Source organism: Coturnix japonica, chromosome 2 (assembly GCF_054131305.1).
Source record: "Coturnix japonica strain WE chromosome 2, WE-NBRP24, whole genome shotgun sequence".
Lineage (NCBI taxonomy): Eukaryota > Metazoa > Chordata > Aves > Galliformes > Phasianidae > Coturnix > Coturnix japonica.
The window spans coordinates 104469686-104482485 of record NC_140664.1 but is presented as its reverse complement, the minus strand read 5'-3'; positions in this window follow the sequence as shown (position 1 = coordinate 104482485).

Genomic DNA, 12800 nt, shown 5'->3' with positions numbered 1-12800 from the left:
ATTGCACAAGGCAATTGTCTTCTAGTAATGACTCTCTCCTATATATTTGTTGCTTCCCTTTAAAAATCCAGCCACTCTTCATGATCTTCTCAGAGGTACAGTGCATTTCTTGGGAGCAGGAAAAGTCACTGTCTTCAATCTGCAACTGAAAATAGTCAATATAGAGCTCTATAATTTGTAACTAAGTGATGTCTGACAAAACCAATGAGTCTTTTCTACTGTACCTACAAAAATCAGAGCTGCTGTTGTTAAGCCATGAATGGAAAACATCTCTGGAAAGCCCACTTAATTAATCTTAAAGCAGATGATAATGTGGTAATTTTCACAAAGGTGAAATAATTTACAGGTATATAAACTTCTAAATAAGAAATGTATATATGTTATCATGCCACTAATAGGTGATGTGGATGTATCTTAATTGCTTGCTTTAGATTTTGACATTTAAATGGCCAGGTTTAAGGTATTTTATATATGTGTGTGTGTGTATGTGTGTGCATTTGTAAATTAACATAACCATTGGAAGTAAAATGTCAGTACAAATATTCTCTCCGTGCTCTTTTGAGTCATAGAACACAGTACAATCATGATTCCATGGCACAGTCAAGCATTGTGTAAGAAATCCCCAAGCTGCCTTCAAGCAGTCGGCTGTGTCGATATAGCAAAGTAAAACGTCATGAAACAAAGCTAGTGCAGGTCCCTGAAGTCATGTATTCACATTACATATTCTGCAGCTATCTCCTTCCAGCTTGAAGGAGCCCTGCTAGCACATGCATAGGGATCTTGGCATCATGCTCCATTGCTCACTGTAGTTACTCTTTTGTAGTTTGGGCAAGGCAAGGTGAGCCACACAGATCACAGGATGTTGCATAGTTTCTCATGTGACTAGTACAGCTAAAGGCATGGTCTGAATTACTAGGATAACAATTCACTATAGAGCTCTATTCCAGAGTGTGTTGATTCATTCGTTACTGTGAATAGTAATAAAACTGGTTGCCACATGAACATATTACTGGGCCAACTAAATATTAAAACATCCTTAGACTTCTATTTATGGCTTCTGCTGGAATCTGCCTAGAGATAAGCTTTATCCAGAAGACTTTCATCTCCCGAAAATCTGTTATAAAATAAACCAAAACAGAGTCTGAGCAAGTGATACATACTTTGCATGTCTAAAAGGAGGTAGTTTTCACTGAATGCTGCTTGTGCTTCTGAAACAAGATGTAATCAGCACAGTCATATCTGCGTAGAGACATATGGATGCAAAAAATGAACGTTAGAGTTTCAATCATACATTCACAAGTTTATTTACTGCCCCTATTTGATTCAGACATCATTGAAATTGATTTATTTTTATTTTTTTAGTATTTTATTTTAATAACATAGGTATCACTTTCATCCTTCAAGTTTCTGCAGGACACTGAACCTTACATTTTGAAACTATGCTGTGTGAGGAAGGAAATCTGAGTTATTTCCACACTTTCATGTTGTAGCTCAAAATTTACATTGCTACTTTTTGTACATCGGCATTGCAGCTATAAATGAAAGCAAACATACAGTGCACTTGGCACCTCCCAAAAGAAATAATTCTTAGCAAATAAAAGTATTCTGAAGTATGATCTTAATTAGCTTTTCTGAAGTAAGAAAATGATTTATTCAGACCTCTTTTCTCTCAGCTGCTATTGATTTAGCAAGAGCAGCACAATGGAGAGTAGCCAGCTGATGCTGTGGGTTAATTTGGGTTGGGTGCTGAGGATTATGGTTGTAATTTGCAGTGCCCTCTTTTTAATATTTTGCTCACCTTTTGCACCAACAAGCTGTGTTTGCAGCTGGAGTCTGACAAGCAGGTGTTGTTCATATGTAGATATACAGTTAAATTGTACCTACAAATCCCTCAGGAAAAATCTTCTGACAAAAGTGCCTTGAGGAAATCACAGGCTGTGATGTAGGGTCTGTCTGGTGAAGAAGTTCAGTGGCAGGCTGACTGAAAAGGGCTGGATAGTGCCTTCCATAAGAAGTCACAAGTCATTCCACTTTTATTTTAGGATTCATCTCACATAAAACAATTTATCAGTAGCTTCAGCATTAGAGAGGACTGAAAGCCCCCTGTGATATGTGCCTTTCAGCAAAAGTTGATGACGTATTCATACATGTCCTGTGAAACTGAACTGGCCAAGCTCATTCTGCTTCTTCCCCAAGGAAGCAAATAATGGAAGCACAAAAAATACTTCATTTTTATGTTATACTCATGCATCTCCAGATCAGTGGAGAGCATTTAGCTGACAGTCAGATTTAGTTAGCCCTGGCAATGGTATCCAGACTTTAAGGCATTTACTGTTCCCTGAGGAGGGCTCAGGGACTTGGAAGCCCTGTTTCAGAAAAGGATATTTTTATGGTCTCGAGAGCTCCAAATAATCCCTAAAATCTTGAGAAGTTAATTTTATTTCTGTTTCAGAGGCAAGCAGGCTCAGTTCATGCCAGGCAATGGGGAAGGGAAATTTCCAACCAGAAAGCTACAATGAGCCCAAGAAAGTACAGGAGAATAAAAGAAGCTGGAGAGAGAGGAAGGAGGGAGAAAGGGCTTTTCCTTTTCTGCTTCCCCTCCCTTTAATGGCAGGAATTGTTCAGTGTGGTCTCAGATGCCATCCGTGAACCACTCTAACACTTGACTGAGGGAGGCAAAAGATGACCCAAAGAGACATTTCATCTAATAGCAACTGTGATGGGCACAAATCTTGAAAGGGAGAGATGCCACTTGTACCGAGTATTGCTTAGGCTGAGGGACTGGTGGATTCACAGTTTCACTAAGTGGTGTCCCAGAAATTGACACAATATTAGCCTCCGAGCCTTTCTTTCATGCTTTCCCAGGTGAATTCTGCTCATTCTGCTCACAGCAGTTTGCTGCACCTCTGTGTCACTGAGTCACTTGGAGCACTGCTCACTACTGATACAGGGGAACTGTGCTGCTCTGCGCATCAGATTTAAGCTGTACAAGTGGCAATAATGAGTAGTTTTCTCTTGAGAAGAAGCAAGGTTAAGTGTCTGAGTCATGAACTTTTAAACTACACTTTCTTCAAACCAGTATGCTACAGGTGACAATGCTGCACTGCTTTCTCAAGTTAAGCATCATGTCTCTTTGCAAAAGGTCAGGCTGACCTGAAAAATACCAGTTAATGCACCTCTCAGTTAATTTGCACATCAAGTTCATTACTTAATTCTGCTGGAGCCATAATACATATAGAATGAGTTACATGTGGTGATGTGGGAATAGGTAATAACAAAATATCTATTCCTGTTACTAAGTTGTGGCTACAATATTTCTATTTTTTGCTCCCATCAGGTATGCCAGAAACAACAGGGAGGTTGCTGGCTTGAATGAGAGTGGGTGACTGCCCTTGGTTTGTGGGACTATAGAGCAATATTGGAAAGACATAGCCTTACTTCAGAAAGGATTTTGGAGAAGGAGAAAGCATACAAAGAGCTACAAGAATGTTTACCCTCTTGACAAGTTACATAGCAGGACATTAGTCTCCAACTTTTTGGGTTATCCAAATAAAGATATAAGTAGTTGATAACAAAATACAGACTGCTGCTTTATTCATCAAGAGAAAGCAGAAGTTTTAAAAGCTAAAACTGAACACATTCAATTACAGGTGAGGTGAGTTTTATTTGTTGGAGTGAGAAAGTAGCTGTGCATGAGCGCATCTGCCTTTGGACTTATTCATGAGTTGACTAGCATCACTGTCTGCAACAGTCAGTCTGGCACTGATGCAGTTGATCTTGCCTTGGAGCAAGAGAAAGCACAAATTAGCATTGTTCCACATTTATTTTCTATTGTTTCTTCCTCTTTTCTTCTTTTATTCCTTTATTGAGAGAAGCATAGTCTTGTACCTTTGCAAAGCAAATCCCTATGAGCCCCGTTCAATGTAGAAGTCTTTCAGCATGTGTTCTGGCTCTCACCAGTCCATTCTGATGTAGCTGAATGCCTTCTGAAATTGCCTCAGGTGCTAGTTAAAATATTTCACTGTAGTGTTACGGTTGTAGGGCAGGAACACTGCTTTTCTGAGTGGGTTGGTCAAAAGCTTGTTGTACCATCCCTTTGAAGTGAACTCAGATGTACTGCTCTAGCTTACCCTGCTGGCCCCCTCACTTTGATCTTCTGTTTTATACTTAGTGCCGCTACTGAAGTGATTAAGAACTTCAGCCTGAAAAATGGTTTGCATGGTAATAGAGTCCTTCATTCAGACTATAAAGGTGCAGGCTCTTTTCTGAGAGGGAAAAAGGACAGTGTAAGGGAAAAAAAAATGAAAAGTGTGGTTTGAAAATGCAGTACTGTTGAGTAAGTCCATTGGGATATCAATGCTGTTGGCTAGAATTCCACGGCATTTGAAAGCAGTTGGAAAACAAAGTAGTATGTGATGGTATGAGGCCACTGTAGAATACAAGCAGGCAGCGATATATCATTTTGATGAATGAAAAATATGTAAGAATTGGAAGTTACTGTCATCTAATGTTTGTCATCCTCTTTCTGATTTGTGGTATGCATCAGTTGGTGTTAGCAGTGGGCATCACTTTTTTCTGCTGTATCCACTAGGGCTTTCATACATATGAAAGTCACTTTATTATTTTCATCATTAGAACTGTAATGGTTGTTGTTGTTGTTTTCTGTTTGTTTGTTTCTTGGTTTAAAGCAACAGATATCTATCAAGTTGCAGAGGTTTTATATTTTCTGTTTCAGTAAACTTAATGCAAAGATAGAATCATATTTATATCGCTGTGATTCCTTTTCCACAGGCAGCTCTATGGAAACAAACAGAGTCTGTATGCAGGCAGCTTGGCTGATCTGATGGCATTCTGATTTGGATTCTTGCTAATTATCTGTGCAGCTAGCCTTCAGTATATTTAACAACAGACTCCAAAGAGAAATGTTCAAGTTATTCTCTCCTGCTCTTGTTGTAGAAACGATTATACTTTCTTCTTATACTCCACCATATTTCCTACTTTGTCATGACCCTCATCTCCTTATTATTATTTTTTTCACCTGCTTTCTTCTGTAATAGGCTGACTTTCTATTTAATTGTCCAATTTCTGATACATTGCCTGTGAATCTTTACTGTTTTTTCCATCTGTAGTATTACTTTGACTTCTGTAGGCTTTGACAGGAAGGTACAACCTGGAAAATGAACCACGACTTTCCATGTGTTCTATCTATCCAGTCAACAATTCTTAATTCTTTGTTTAACAATAGCGTTAAATACTTTAAGTACCCAAAGAGCTTGTTTGTTTGTCTTATTGCTTCTGGATGCTGATGAAACCAGAGGAGACAGTCAGATTAGGTGTCAACTGGCTATATCACTAATAAACATCACCAGCATCTCTCCACGAATATGCATGTGCTGTTTTTATTCAGATGGAGTAATGTATATGAAACTGAAAAGTATGCTGCACATAATGGAATCTTTTTGTTCTTGCTTGCTTACTTGATATTGAAGAGGAACATACATAGCCTCATGAATTTCCACTGTATCTTGTTTCAGATGCAGAGATTTGCAGAAATCCTAAATAGTAAGAATTCATGCAAAATATGCAAGACCAAGGTGAAGTTTACAATAACCAGGTCAGTTTTCCAAAAATGTTTAGAACTAAGAATATATCTGCCAGCAGCTGAAGCTGCTGTATGGAAGGCAGTGATCACAATTCTTAACTAACAATAAATTTGTATAAATATAGTAAAATTAGCTTAAAGCAACAAAAGAAGGTTAGGATGTCTGTTTCATCTTCGCTCGAGATTGTTATTTCATGCAGAGGAAAGGACACTTGGCAAACTTATTTCCTTCAAAACTCAGTAAAATGATATATACTGTTCCTGGCAACTGCCAGCTCCCTTGGATGACAAAACTGAATACCATGTGCATTGTAAGCAATAAGAGTGTTTGATCCAGAATTATAGTTCAGTTAACTTTGTAGTACTTTATGTATATAATAATGGTAGGCCATTGCACTGGTTATCAGAATGAATTAACCTGTCTTTCTTATGTCTGTACATGATTTGTATGCAGAAACAGAAAAGACTGCTTTCAGAAGCATGTAAGATTTGAAGATAAAAGTTGAGGAAGATTCTATCTTCTTTTTTTGTTAATGTATTTTGCCAAGATGTATATTTGAACTTCTGAACTATTTTTAAATACCCATATGCACATTTGCTGAAATTTTTTATAGAAATATGGATACAGATTCATTCATGGTGCTCCTTGCTTATATATATTTTGTATTACTAAAGGAGGTGAATTACTAAAGGTAAGCAGCAGAATTGGAAAAGCAGCTGATGACATAAAGCCTTGCAGGCTTGAGTTTGGCACTTGAGGCTCCTCTTAGAAATCTGGACCCAAGTACTGAATGAAAACATAATGTTCATAAGCTTAACCTTACATGTTAGATGATTCATTAGCAGTGTAAAAAAAATTAGTCATTGCCTGTATTTTTGTAATCAGAACATGACATTTGACCTTAGTCCTGTAGACTCAAATCCACTGTGTTTCAAGTGGAAAGCGAAATGTTCATCTAAAGAGTAACAAACACACTTTTGCTTTGTACCAGAGATGCAAATTCATGTGGTACCACTGGTTGCCTAAATTGTCTTGAATTTATAAATTCAAGTGAAATGGAATAACATCTGAGTGTAAAGACATAGGTATGGAAAGCATGCTTTCCCTCCAGAACAGTCCCATGATCACATGTGGTCCAGGTGACGATACCTTTAGGCCAAAGGGAAAATGACAATTTTTTGAACCACTGTTTATCCTGAGGATAAACTCATCTACTGTTGTGTGGGTCTTCTATGAGGGTGTTACTATGTGTCAAATTTCAAGTGAAATTATTTGAATCTCCACTGCATTTGTTGTTTCACTGATTCTTTTCTGTGTTTCAAGAGAAAGGGTAAAAAGAAAACACGAAAATCCTCAGATGTACAGGGAAGGAAAATGTTTGAAGTTAATCTCTAGCTCTATTCATCCACTTTCATGCAAAATGACGGTTGAAAGTAGCTGATGAGGTTGGAAATCTAGTTTCAGACAGGCAATATTTTGGGCTGATGGAAGCAGTTCTGCAACTTGGTGTTCTGGGAACTAATGAGGTTTTAGAAATTTAGAGTGAGAGGAAGACTGATTTGCCTCCATCTTTCCCTACCAGCAGCACATATTACAATACATACTACCTTTATTTTTCACGTATTTAGCTTAGGTAAACTAAATGACTTTTTTACTTTTTTTTCTTTTTTTTCTTCTTTTTCTTTTTTTTCTTTTTTTTCTTTTTTTTCTTTTTTTTTCTTTTTTTTCTTTTTTTTCTTTTTTTTTTCTTTTTCCCTCCGCCAACTCCTTTATTCACAGAACAAGACTCGTTGTATCCATCTCCTTTTTCTGAGTGGGGCTTCCAAACAATTTTACAAACTTTGAAAGAATGTAGTAAAATAAAGATATTTTTCAAGCTGAAAAAAACATTAAATTATTTGGAAAATAAGAGTTCAGATTTGGATTTTCAACATGTAGAGAAGTAATTAAATACAAGCTGTAAGGCTAACTTTGGAGGAAATTTTCAGCTTTTGCATCTGGAAGGAATCCCACACCTCCATCACCCTTAACCTGGTGCCATGTTACATGCTACAGAGCTATGTCAAGAGCATCATGAATAGGTGGGGTCTATTCTTGTTCTTGAGCACCATATACACAAAGGCCAAGTGAGGGAGTAAGATGCTGACATCAGCTTGTGTTCCTGGAAACTTGTACCACCAGGGGGAGGTGCTGTTCCTAGGAAAGGTCGCTCATTTTTAGTAATGCCTTTTATTTTTCACTTGAGTATTAAGTTGATAAAATCTCAGAGGTGCTCATTCCAAGCTCCATTTGCCCTAGAAATTTAATATAATAAGATAACTCTGTTGTAGAGCTAATGGAAGTGTAAGTTGGTAATGCATCTCTGTCATCTATAGACATGTTTGGGTCACTCAGGTACGTCTCAGTTAACTGATAAGGTCTAATGAAAGGAGCTCTAGTAGTAGAGCCTGTGCTTATGAAAGAGAATGTCTCATGGAAGATAAGTTAGATTAACCAGGAACAGAGAATAAATTAATGGAAAATGACTAAATGGGATATGTCAGATGGTGTACTAATATAATAACCTTTTAAGAAATGTTTGTATGATTTTTCAGGAAACTCTACCAAGAAAATAGATAGTAAAAAGAGTAGAAACAAAGGAGCTTAGTACTACAGTAACTCAGAAGTTTTGATGGGGCTGTCCAGATAGTGAGCCCATGATAAGAATCACAAAAACTCCCCAGCTGACCGTACAGCAAAGTGAAAACTTCATTACAGGGGACTACAAAGACACTGACTCTCTGAAATAGTTGGAGTACAAATCTGTAGGATGATTTTACTGTTGTGTTTTGTTTTGTTTCGCTTTTTTAAAAATAGAAAGCACAGATCAGTCCCTAAGCACTGCAGCTGCACTATAAGTTTGAGGAAGGTCTGTCATTAGCTCCCATTTTTCCTGTCACCTCATGTTCTTTTGGTCCAAGATACTCATGGGGAAAATGCTGCTTCCTGCATTACTAGTCTTGCTAATTGATATAAAAAAGTTGCTATATTATTTTCTTGTGCTTGTGTGTGTTATGTGACCAATCTCCTATCTTGCTGTTGAGATAAAAGTACTTACTATCCTGCCAAGCAGAAGGCTTCTATCAGGACTGTGATGAAGTGCTGCTCTACTCTGAGGCATTCCTGCATCACGTACATCTCCCTGCTATTCCACGAGTGAAACCAAATCACATCAGCATCTCTAGTCAACACTGTCACCCTTATTACCTGTATCTCTGTCATGGTTTTGTAATTTTGTAATTTTGCTATCAGTATTCCACATCATAACATCATGTAAGTATGGATACTTCTATTGAATGTGCAGTCCACAGAAGAAGACTACATATCCCAGAGAACAACAGGGGTAATGATAAGTCACGGGACCAGGACACTATATAATCTTGTTCCCAGGTTGGAGTGCCCTCCTTCCTCTCTCGAACTTCTCGGAGAGTGGGAAGCGTTCCAGCCGTGTCGCCTAGAGTTCACAGTAGGCCTCTCGGTTTTCAGGGACTCTGTTTCGTTCGATTTGTTAGCCTCAATTATATTATATTGTGTTATCTTGTATTTCGATATCATATTTAGTAAAATAAGTTTTTCCTCCTTAGATTGCCGCTGTTTTTATCCCATTCCCCTTTTCCCCCTCCTTTCCAGGCCCCGAGGGGGGGGGCCCATGGGGTGGCTTCCCCTGTCACGGGCATAGGTAAATCTAAGTAACCCGTGACAATTTCCAGAGCCCCTGCATGCAGCAAAGTGTTTAATAAGTGCTGTGCTTCTTAGAGAATATTCCTGTTTTCTCCTTTGTGACTCCTTACATGCTGAAAACCAAGTATGGGTTTTAGCATGTTACTCAGCCCCCAGGCAGAAATCAAGAACAAGAAGTAAATACTTCTGCCTCATCTGGGAAGTAACTCTCCTAGTTCATTCTCTCAGTTTTGTAGGAAACTGAAGCCCATTGTCATAAGCCAAGAGGGAGACACCTACTGAATTTATTGTGCTATTGAGCACACTTCTACAACAGTTTTCATATTAAGTTTGTCCCATTGTGATCTCTTTGAAAGAATGATTGCAACTTAGAGCAAGTAAGGGTTGCAAAATGGTCCTTGAAGACCCTTTCATGTTATATTTTTATTTTCATCCTGATAATGGCTAGTCATCTTTATAAAGTTGTGATTTCTGTCTTTGATAAACAAAGTTCCTTTAAAGTCTTTAAACACTTTAATAACTTCTCTGACAGAAACTCCTATTTATGGTGCTAATCAAAACCCATCAGGATCCCTGCAGACCAAATGCCTAGGCTACTATCTCTGTGGCCTTCTTGCAAGTTTGTTTATTCACAGCCAGGGTCTCCAAGGCATCTTATAAACATATTCTTTATGAAGTACTTTTCACTTTGTTGTATTTTGTTAAAGCTCATAAAAGACCTACCAATGAAGAAGTTGTTCCAGCTCACCTATCACATAAGCATACTGATGCTTTAATTACCCTGCCAGATTTTTAACATTCCATTATTTATTTATATCTGATTAGATGACAGATTTTATTTTAGTTTTTAATTAAATGGCCTCTCCTTACATCCCATTATACCAATTTTTCCATTGATGATGGCAGTAGAAATTTGCATGAAAGGAGGGTAGAATAATGGGTCTGCTGAAGACTGTATAACAATAAGGTCAGATTTTTCCTACAAAAGAATATCATCACAAATTAAATAATATTGGATATCCTTTGCTACTATTTAAAATTAAAGCACCTCACCCAGGGGGCTACTGGTGTTTTGAAGACATACATAGACTTTTTTTTTCACTTTAAAGGTACCTCTCCATTGGAAACAACAAAATATAACTAATGTCAACAGAGTCCAAAAATCCAGATTGTTCAATCCGGTGACACTTTCACAGCATGTTGATTGTTGAATTGTCTCCTTGAGATGTGCCTAATAAATTACTTCCTTTTCTCCATATAGTCAGATGGTGTAATCAGAACTTGCATACATACTTTTCTTTCTCTTGGTGTTTTATCATATTGCTCTGTTCTTTCATCTAGAAACAAGTACTTGCCCTTCTTTGTAAATGTACCTATCTATTCATTAGCCTGTCAGAATGTCTATAAATATTAGATTGTTTTGAGGAGGCAGTGCCTAATTTGTCAAATTTAAACATTTTTTTTCTTGCTTTCTAGCATATGAACTGTGATGAGTGCAATTGTGTTTTGAGACACATTAAAACCAGAAGTTACAGCCATTTAGCTGGTGGGTGCTTTGAAAGAGTGTTATACAAATTACCCAGCTGAAGAGAATTGAAGCCACAGTGAAAATTCTGTTACTATCTTTGGAAATATATAAACAAAGACTTTATGAAGCAGTTCAAGCCCATCCCTTTATGGATTTTTTTCAGTGACTGGTACATATGAGTTCAGTCAATGCGCAAATGTACCCTGAATGGTATTTCAGTCCTTACATTTCATTGAAAATCTATTTTCTTTTTTTTTTCCTTCATTGAAACCCCTCAGACTATCCAGTTACAAAATGTCTCAAAATATCCTCTGGCAGCCAAAAGAAAGGTAGTAAAATGATTTTGTTTCTTTTACCTCTTTTCCAAAGCACAAGTACTCTGAAATGCATCAGGCAGTGTAATAGTAACATGTTGTACATACCCTGAAATAGAAAAGGTGTAAAATGATGTTGGCAATGAGAGTTATTATTAAGAGTGCCTGTCCTTTGTCAGATAGTTTTGGAAGAGGAGAGAGGCACTGCAGGGAATGATATTCACACCCACAACCACATGTCCATTTGTGCTCACACATGCGTTTTTCAAAACACGGCAGTATGTGCTGACAGCTTGAGAAGGATCAGCATCAAAAATTTCCTTTGAGTCATTTCTTAGCCTCCAGCAGTGGCTGGAAAAAGTGTTTGTGATGAAACTGAAATGTAAACCTGATGTACTATAAATAGTAGCAAGTTCTTCTTGTTGGAAAAAGGACAATATCCTTCCCCAATACTACATGGAATTTCTCCTGAAAAGAATGAAATTATGTTAATGAGAACATTCCTTCTGTTTATTTTTGGTATTAAAAATGTAGGTGTTTGACTAATGCAACATTTTTTGCTTGAGCTTAAGTACTGGTAATGCCACTGGAAGAAAAGTTTATTTTCATTATTACACTGGAGCATGAATCAATGTGTAATTGATTGATTTTAATTCTGCTCTAGACTGTAGTGAGTCACACTGGGCTACAGACTTTGTTGACTTTAGTGGAAATACCATCTTGAGTCACAGGTATCAACATTTTGTTGTCTTCCAGTTGATTTCTTCCATATTTTAGAAGCAAAATTCCTAACCTTCCTTGCCTCATTACTTTTCTCATTTGCAGATTTCTGGTTCCATGCCTCAATCTTAGTATCAGTTTTTCCAGCTTATTCTTGTCCCAGTTCCTTCAAACTCAACTTTTGCGATATGAAAATAGAAATGAAGACCTGCTGATGATATCTGTGTGCAGTGCCTGAAAGGTTGCTTGAAGAGGTTTGGTGTGATACTAGAGGTACTGGGAGTGCCTTTTCTAAGTCATATGTCCTCCAGCAACTACTGTCTTTTTCTCTTTTGACAAAGAGTTTAAAATCAATCAGATCACACTGTATCTTGCTTGTCACCGTTTAAACGAAAATCCACCTGCATCCGTGACAGGGGGCCATGAATAACCTGAGCAATAGCGTCCATAGTTAAGTCCACGATCTCGCAATGATAAGTGTTATGTACTCACCATGGTGGAGGCAACCACTGGGTGGCTCGAAACATACGCAGTACCCCATGCTACTGCCAGAAACACCATATTATAGTTGGAAAAGCAAATCCTGTGGCAGCATGGCACTCCAGAAAGAATTGAATCAGATAATGGGACCCATTTCAAAAATTCTCTTGTAACCACTTGGGCCAAAAATCATGGCATTGAGTGGATTTACCATATTCCCTATCATGCACCAGCTTCTGGTAAGATTGAACGATTCAATGGGTTGTTGAAAACTATGTTGAAAGCAATGGGTGGCGGAACAAAAAAAAATTGGGAGAATCATTTAGCAGAAGCCTCCTGGTTGGTCAACACTCGAGGGTCTAGTAATTGTAATGGTCCTAACCAATCCAGCTCCCTACGTACCGTGGAGGGAGATAAGGTTCCTGTAGTACACAT